The sequence below is a fragment of the Somniosus microcephalus genome, chromosome 23, assembly GCF_052327205.1.
Source record: "Somniosus microcephalus isolate GS21.2 chromosome 23, FLI_Smic_1.0, whole genome shotgun sequence".
Taxonomy (NCBI): Eukaryota; Metazoa; Chordata; class Chondrichthyes; order Squaliformes; family Somniosidae; genus Somniosus; species Somniosus microcephalus.
Genome location: NC_141009.1, coordinates 1,444,972 through 1,454,756, shown reverse-complemented (window position 1 = coordinate 1,454,756; position 9,785 = coordinate 1,444,972).

Here is a 9,785-nt window from a genome sequence, read left to right as displayed (position 1 = left end):
GAGTTTATAAATATATTTTCGCCTTGTTTATATATACTCTTGTCTTAGTTTACTGGTTGTCCCTCTGTTCATGGCAAGCTGTAACATAGTGTGCCGCCAGTGTTACACAGCTTCTCTCCTCCCCCAGTAGGAATGGGAGTTTTTGGTTGTCAGTCAGATTTCTGAATTCAGGGCATATTTGTGAGAATTTTTGATAGAAATTCTCTCTGATGCCCTGATATTTTCCACAGGCTGTGAGGAAGTGCATCTCTGTCTCAACTACTCCCTGACTGCAGTGAGAGCATATCCTGTCTTCTCTTGGCAGCCTGGTCTGCCTGTGTCTGCCTTTTTCGATCGCTAGGCTATGTTCGCTAAGTCTGTACCTTGTCAAGGTTCTTCTCAGTTTGTTATCCTTTACCATGGTCAGGTAATCAGCTATGTTGTATTGTCTGTTTAGGGCCAAGTAGCAATTGAGTTTGCTTTGGGTTTTTGTTGTTTCTGCCCAATATGACAGATATTTTTCCTTTTGCTTAGCGACGATTGTGTTGGGTCGAATTCTTTGTGTTACCCTGTCACTGTCCTGGGGCTGGTTATTGTTAGTATTGTTATTAGTTACTTTATTGAGTCCCAGGACTAGTTGACTGAGGGTATTCTTCTTTATGGTCAGCTCTTGGCATTTCAGGGCGTCGTAGTGATAGCATTGGGGGTTGCTCATTTGTAGGTGATTCCAAAATTTGGTGGCTCTTTTTTGGATAGTGATTATTAATGGGTATTGGCCTAGTTCCGCCCTGCATGCGTTGTTTACTGTTTTCCTTTGAGTCCGGAGGATACTTTTACAGAATTCCGCATGTAGGATCTCAATTGGGTGTTTGTCCCATTTTGCAAAATCTTGTTGTGTTAGTGGTCCCCAGACCTCACTGCCATAGAGTGCAATTGGTTCAATTACTGATTTGAAAATTTTGAGCCAAATGCTAATTGGGATTTCTATTTGGATTGATTTTTTGATGGCATAGAAAGCCCTTCTTGCTTTCTCTTTCAGTTCATTCACAGCCAGTTTGAAGTTTCCCGTAGAACTGATTTTTAAGCCCAAGTATGTGTAGTGAGTGGTTTGTTCAATTTTGGTTGTTCCTACTGTGAAATTTATTGTGGGTCCATGTTGTTTGGATCTTTGCTGGAACACAAGGACTTTGGTTTTTTGGGGATTTATTGTCAGGGCCCAAGTCTGGCAGTACGACTCCAGCAGGTCCAGGTTCTGCTGTAGACCCTCCTTAGTTGGTGACAGCAGAACCAGGTCGTCGGCATAGAGGAGGAATTTAACCTTGGATTCATATAGGGTGAGGCCGGGTGCTGTAGATTGTTCAAGTAGTTTTGCCAATCCATTAATGTAAATATTAAAGAGTGTCGGTGAGATTGGCGAGCCCTGCGTCACCCCCCGCCCCTGTGGGAAGTATTTTGTTTGTTTGTCTCCAATTTTAACTGCACATTTATTGTTTGTATACATTGATTTAATTACATCATATGTTTTACCTCCTACCCCGCTTTCGATAAGTTTCAGGAATAAACCGTCATGCCAGATGGAGTCGAAAGCCTTCTGGAAATCTACAAAGCATGCGTAGATTTTGCTTTTGTTATGGTGAACGTGTTTGTCAATTAGGGTCTGTAGGGTGAAGATATGATCGGATGTTCTATAGTTTGGCAGGAATCCAATTTGGCTTTTACTCAAGACATTGTGCTCTTCAAGGAAGTTTATAAGTCTTTTGTTTATGATGCTACAGAATACCTTCCCCAGGTTACTGTTTACACAGATGCCTCGATAGTTGTTTGGGTCGATTTTGTCCCCACTTTTGTATATGGGTGTTATGAGTCCTTTGTTCCAGATGTCAGGGAAATAACCGACACTCAGAACCAAGTTGAAGAGTTTTAGGATAGCCAGTTTCAGTTTGTCGTCTGCGTGTTTAATCATCTCGTTTAGTATGCCGTCTGTCCCGCAAGCTTTTCCTGGTCGCAGGTCCTTGAGTTTTTCAAGAAGTTCTTTTTCTGTTATTATGGCGTCTAGCGGGTTTTGGTTATCTTTTATGGCCATTTCAAGCTTTTCAAGTTTTTTGCGTATTTGGTGTTGCTCTGGTCCTAGTGTGTTTTTCTGGTATAATTTTTCAAAGTGGTTTACCCATGTGTCCCCATTTTGAATGGACAAATCGTCGTGTTGTTTTTTGTGTAGTGTTTTCAAGTTGTCCCAGAAACAATTCGACTCAATGGATTCCTCCATGGAGCTGAGTGTATTCTTAATAAATTGCTCTTTTTTGGTCCTGAGTGTGTTTCTGTATTGTGTTAGCGTCTGACAATAAGTAAGGCGTAATTCCTCGTTTTCTGGATGCACAATATCCAGGCTGACGCTGCAGTGAAGTTCTGTGACTACGCTTCAATAGTACTGTAAAGCTGAGATGATGAAAGGCGCTATATAAATGCAAGTCTTTCTTTCTTTCAAGAGACCCGGCGAAGCGTTAAACTTTGGTGACCTCTGACAGTAACCCTTCAAGAGCATCGTAGGGAAAGGTCAGTCTGTGACACAGGCCTCGTGCTTCATCCACTGGCTCCAAGCCAGCTGGCAAAGCCCTGATATTTTCGCCAGGCTGTTAGAGTCCTGACAGACAGCAAAGTAGAAAAGGCAGGGCTGTGTGGACAGTGATTTCGACCGTTGTCCCATCAGCTCTGCAAGTTCTGCTGCCAAATTGCTGGTCGGCAGTAATTTTATTCCCGTTCCCGGCAGCGAGCTCATCATTCTGCCAGTTCATTTCACCAAGTCCTGCTCCATATATTTTAGCCCCAGGGAAATTTAATAAAAGTTTAAAGCTGATAGGAATATGCAAACAGCTTCTTGTATTGTAGTCAACCACAGCCTGCAGCTGGAGTTAAAGCTGCCCCTCAGCAACGTAGACTGCAAGGATCTCCTGAACAGAAGGGAGCTGGTGCTTGAGGTCTGCAATGTGAAGTGTGAGGGGTGTGGGGTATATCAGTGTTACAGTGAGGGGTGTGGGTTATATCAGTGTTACAGTGAGGGGTGTGGGGTATATCAGTGTTACAGTGAGGGGTGTGGGGTATATCAGAGTGTTACAGTGAGGGGTGTGGGGTATATCAGTGTTACAGTGAGGGGTGTGGGGTATATCAGAGTGTTCCAGTGAGGGGTGTGGGGTATATCAGAGTGTTACAGTGAGGGGTGTGAGGTATATCAGTGTTACAGTGAGGGGTGTGGGGTATGTCGGAGTGTTACAGTGAGGGGTGTGGGCTATATCAGTGTTACAGTGAGGGGTGTGGGTTATATCGGAGTGTTACAGTGAGGGGTGTGAGGTATATCAGTGTTACAGTGAGGGGTGTGGGGTATATCTGTGTTACAGTGAGGGGTGTGGGGTACATCAGTGTTACAGTGAGGGGTGTGGAGTATATCAGAGTGTTACAGTGAGGGATGTGGGGTATATCAGAGTGTTACAGTGAGGGGTGTGGGGTATATCAGAGTGTTACCGTGAGGGGTGTGGTGTATATCAGAGTGCTACCGTGATGGGTGTGGGGTCTTTCACTGTTACAGTGAGGGATGTGGGGTATATCAGAGTGTTGCAGTGAAGGATGTGGGGTATATCAGAGTGTTACCGTGAGGGGTGTGGGGTATATCAGTGTTACAGTGAGGGGTGTGGGGTATATCAGAGTGTTACACTGAGGAGTGGCAGGGAATATCAGAGTGTTACAGTGAGGGGTGTGGGGTATATCAGAGTGTTACAGTGAGGGGTGTGGGGTATATCAGAGTGTTACAGTGAGGGGTGTGGGGTATATCAGTGTTACAGTGAGGGGTGTGGGGTATGTCGGAGTGTTACAGTGAGGGGTGTGGGCTATATCAGTGTTTCAGTGAGGGGTGTGGGGTATATCGGAGTGTTACAGTGAGGGGTGTGAGGTATATCAGTGTTACAGTGAGGGGTGTGGGGTATATCAGTGTAACAGTGATGAGTGTGGGGTATATCAGTGTTACAGTGAGGGGTGTGGGGTTTATCAGTGTTACAGTGAGGGGTGTGGGGTATATCAGTGTTACAGTGAGGGGTGTGGGGTATATCAGTGTTACAGTGAGGGGTGTGGGGTATATCAGTGTGTTACAGTGAGGGGTGTGGGGTATATCAGTGTTACTATATGCCCTGAATTCAGAAATCTGACTGACAACCAAAAACTCCCATTCCTACTGGGGGAGGAGAGAAGCTGTGTAACACTGGCGGCACACTATGTTACAGCTTGCCATGAACAGAGGGACAACCAGTAAACTAAGACAAGAGTATATATAAACAAGGCGAAAATATATTTATAAACTCAGGGATATACCTGTTTATACACTGTATGAATGGAACCGCGTTTATGTGTTCAACCATAAATGTATTTTGATGCTTTGGCAACATAAGATGTACCTTATCATGCCAATAAAGCGATTTGTATTGTATTATTGTATTATTGCTGGCCCTCTCCTGCACTGGTGTTATACACACAACCCCAGAGTGCGGCCACACGCAAACCATCGCCCTCCACTAACATTTCAACAGGTCCTAAACAATTACACAGTGGCAGGCAGGAAACTGGGGCATTTAAATGTTGCCCACCAATCTGGCAGGTCGGTCAGCTTTTGAGAGAGAGAAATCCAATGGGGAATTCAGGAGAAACTCCTTCACCCAGAGAGTGGTGAGAATGTGGAACTCGCTACCACAGGGAGTGGTCGAGGCGAACAGCAGAGATACATTTAAGGGGAAGCTGGATAAACACATGAGGGAGAAAGAAATCGAAGGATATGCTGATAGTGAGAGGAAGAGGGTGGGAGGAGGCTGGTGAGGAGCAGTTGGGCCGAATGGCCTGTTTCTTTGCTGTAAACACTCTAATTCTGTCCCAATCACCAGCACTGCCAATCTTGCGATTAGCCGCCATTCTTGGCTCCTTCCTGCAAGTTTTATTGGAACAAACCTCTGGGAACGCACGGGGAAAGTTGTACAGTGTACAACCAGCCTGTCTTGCTGCAACTTTAGCAGTGAGGCACTCGTCTGAGAACCAGTTTCAGCATCACAAATCGATGGGTCCACCTTGACCTCCACTGACGACTGTCAGAACCATGGCTCAGGGGGAGTTGATGCAATTACTTTAACCAGGGCACGAGAAACAACGAGCGGGTAAATGGAGATAAGATACAGATCGGCCAGGAACTAATTGAATGGCGGAACAGGCTCAATTTGTTCCAAGGCCAGCATTTATTGCCCATCCCTAGTTGCCCTCGAGAAGGTGGTGGTGAGCCGCCTTCTTGAACCGCTGCAGTCCGTGTGGTGAAGGTGCTCCCACAGTGCTGTTAGGGAGGGAGTTCCAGGATTTTGACCCAGCGACGATGAAGGATCGGCCAATATACTTTTAAGTCGGGATGGCGTGTGACTTGGAGGGGATCTTGGAAGTGGTGGTGTTCCCATGCGCCTGCTGCCCTTGTCCTTCGAGGTGGAAGAGGTCGCGGGTTTGGGAGGTGCTGCCGAAGAAGCCTTGGCGAGTTGCTGCAGTGCATCTTGTAGATGGTACACACTGCAGCCACGGTACGTCAGTGGTGGAGGGAGTGAATGTTTAAGCTGGTGGATGGGGTGCCAATCAAGCGGGCTGCTTTGTCCTGGATGGTGTCGGGCTTCTCGTGTGTTGTTGGAGCTGCACTCATCCAGGCAAGTGGAGAGTATTCCATCACACTCCTGACTTGTGCCTTGTAGATGGTGGTAAGGCTTTGGGGAGTCAGGAGGCGAGACACTCACCACAGAATACCCAGCCTCTGACCTGCTCTTGTTGCCACAGTATTTATGTGGCTGGTCCAGTTCAGTTCCTGGTCAATGGTGACCCCCAGGATGTTGATGGTGGGGGATTCGGCGATGGTAATGCCGTTGAATGTCAAGGGGCGGTGGTTAGACTCTCGCTTGTTGGAGATAGTCATTGCCTGGCACTTGTGTAGCGCGAATGTTACCTGCCACTTATCAGCCCAAGCCTGAATATCGTCCAGGTCTTGCTGTATGCGGGCAAAGACGGTTTCATTATCTGAGAAGTTGCGAATGGAACCGAACACTGTAATTATCAGCGAACATCCCCACTTTTGACCTTATGATGGAGGGAAGGTCATTGATGAAGCAGCTGAAGATGGTTGAGCCTAGGACACTGCCCTGAAGAACTCCTGCAGCGATGTCCTGGGGCTGAGATGATTGACCTCCAACAACCTCAACCATCTTCCTTTGTGCTAGGTATGACTCCAGCCAGTGAAGAGTTTGCCCCCCTGATTCCCATTGACTTCAGTTTTGCTGGGGCTCCTTGGTGCCACACTCGGTCAAATGCTGCCTTGATGTCGAGGGCAGTCACTCTCATCTCACCTCTGGAATTCAGCTCCTTTGTCCATGTTTGGACCAAGGCTGCAATGAGGTCGGGAGCCGAGTGGTCTTGGCGGAACCCAAACTGGGCATCAGTGAGCAGGTTATTGGTGAATAAGTGCCGCTTGATAGCACTGTCGATGACACCTTCCATCACTTTGCTGATGATTGAGAGTAGACTGATGGGGCGGTTATTGTCCGGATTGGATTTGTCCTGCTTTTTGTGGACAGGACATACCTGGGCAGTTTACCACATTGTCGAATAGACGCCAGTGTTGTAGCTGTACTGGAACAACTTGGCTAGAGGCGCGGCTAGTTCTGGAGCACAAGTCTTCAGCTGGGATGTTGTCGGGGTCCACAGCCTTTGTTGTATCCAGTGCACTCAGCCGTTTCTTGATATCATGTGGAGTGAATTGAACTGGCTGAAGACTGGCTTCTGTGATGGTGGGGACCTCAGGAGGAGGCCAATATGGATCATCCACTCGCCACCTCTGGCTGAAGATGGTTACAAACACTTCAGCCTTGTCTTTTGCACTCGCGTGCTGGGCTCCACCATCATTGAGGATGGGGATATTCATGGAGCCTCCTCCTGCCGTTAGTTGTTTAGTGGTCCACCACCATTCACGACTGCATGTGACAGGACTGCAGAGCTTTGATCTGATCCGTTGATTGTGGGATCACTTAGCCCTGTCTATAGCATGCTGCTTCCATGGTTTAGCATGTATGTAGTCCTGTGTTGCAGCTTCCCCAAGTTGGCACCTCATTTTTATGTATGTCTTGTGCTGCTCCTGGCATGCTCTTCTACACTCCTTATTGAACCAGGCTTAACGATGGTAGAGTGAGGGATATGCTGGACCATGAGGTTACAGATTGTGCTGGAATACAATTCTGTTGCTATTGATGGCCCACAGTGTAATGTATATACCTTTAAGGGGGGAACTATGTTTTACAGCTCATGTATACTGCAGTACCGGCAGTGACCACACCTGTATATAGCACATAGTAGTAATCTGTACAGATCAGTTGCAGTGTGAGCCACGTTGAGTAAACACCTGTTGTACCGTTCTCTGCAGTCTGTGTCTTATTATACACGGACGCAACATTGGCGACGAGGCAGGTTCGAACCTACCTGCAACTCTGCATCACCTCCCGGGGATTCGTTCCTGGAGATCAGTGGATTGGAGGTCAAGGCCAGAGACTCAGGCGCCGACCACGGGCAACCGCCCAGTCATCCAGCAGAGACTCGAGAATTGCGGGGGAGGCTGTCGAGAGCCAGGCTTGGCTTTCCAGTCGAGGTGGTCCAGTGAAACGGGCTGGCAACAGGTAGTGCGCAGACCCTTCCCGGACAGCGGCGGGCTAGAGCCCGACCGAGCGGCACAGCAAAGGGCCGAGCAGCGTCAACGGGGGAAGAGAGAGAGAGGGCAGAGCGCACAGGGCGCAGCTGGTGTTCAGGGGCCGAGCAGCGTCGGAGAGAGGGAGAGAGAGACGTGCAGAAACCCACGAGGTGCCGCCATTGCCACGAGGACCGTCGAGAGCGGCGTTGGCAGCAGCGCAGGAGAAGCGTGCAAAACCTACAGGGCGCCGCCATTGCCACGAGAACCGCCGGGAGCGGCGTTGGCAGCAGCGGGGGAGGAAGGAAAGCACGGGAGACGCCATTTTAAGCCATTGGGAGACGCCATTTTAAACCACACCCAAAATGCCAAAGAGTGGCAGTATCACCGCATTTGACAATGAAGTCGAAGATTGGACTACATATGTCGAACAAATAGAGGTGTACTGCAAGGCAAATGAGGTGTCAGATGACAAGAAAGCGTCGGTATTGTTAAATTTAATGGGTGCAAAAACGTATGGTTTATTACGAAATCTAGTAACCCCAACGAAGCCAATGGAAAAGAGTTTTGAAGACATAGTAACGATACTAAAGGAACATTTAAACCCCACACCGCTGCTGATAGCAGAAAGATTCAAGTTTCACAAACGGAACCAGCATAAGGATGAAAGCAATGCTGATTATTTAACAGAACTGCGCAAACTATCGAAGCACTGCCAGTTTGGAGCGGGCCTGGCAGATACCTTAAGGGACAAGTCTGTGTGTGGGCTTCAAAGTGAAGGAACCCAGAAACGGCTTTTATCTGAAAAGGACCTTACGCTGGAAAAGGCTTTCAGCATTGCAGTATCATATGAAGCAGCAGCACGGGGCGCTGCAGAGATACAACAGAGACCGCAAGAATATGGCACAAATGAAATGTCATATGGAACAGAGAAGTGCTATCGCTGCGGCAGAACAACACACGACCAGAATTATTGCTGGTTCAAAGACAAAGTGTGCAGACAGTGTGGAAAAGTAGGACACATAGCACGAGTCTGCAGGTCGGGAAAGAAAACCATCAATAAGGAACCTACCAAAGGAAAGTACAAGAAGGTACATAAGATGATGGAGAATAGTTCAGACGAACAAAAGTGTGATAACGACTCTGAAAGCAGGGAACTGAGTTGTCTGAAACTACATAATGTGATCACAACGGAGGATCACTGAACCATTTGGGTCACTCTCAAGTTAGCAGGAGTCCAGGTAAAGATGGAATTGGACACAGGATCAGCCCTAACAGTCATAAACCGATGGGACTACGAGCGGCTATTCTCACACATACCCTTGAGAGACACAAAAATTATTTTGAAGACGTACACGGGGCAAAAAGTCTACCCCAAAGGAAAAATAAGGGTGACCGTTATATATAACGGTAAGGAAACACCAAAACTAGACTTGTATGTATTGCAAGATGGAGGACCACCATTACTGGGACGTGAATGGATCCGGAAAATACAACTGGATTGGCATTCCATACAGGCACTGACTGTGGCTGACAAAAAGGATGACGACATCACACCTGGGCGACTGTCAAAGATCCTAACTGACGCGAAAGAAGTGTTCCAGCAAGGACTCGGAACACTAAAAGGCATGACAGCGACGATTAAAATTGAAGGAAACGCAAGCCCAAAATTTTTTAAGGCCAGACCGCTACCTTATGCGATCCGCCCAGCCGTCGAAGCAGAGCTGGAGAGTCTGGAACGTTCAGGTGTACTGTCCAAGGTAGACTGGAGCGAGTGGGCTACACCCATCGTCCCTGTGATGAAAAAGTCGTTGAGCAGCACGCCTGGGGAAGGTTCGCATCTGTGAGGCAGTAGTCAAGGCTCCAGCACCGGAAAATGTGTCACAACTGAGGTCATTCCTCGGGCTGGTAAACTACTACCATAAGTTCTTGCCAAATTTGTCTACAATACTACACCCACTGAACACCCTACTGCAAACTGGGGTGCCATGGAAGTGGAGTGACGAATGTAGATGAGCTTTCCAGAAGAGCAAAACACTAATCACATCAAAAGAGGTATTGGCCCATTACAACCCGG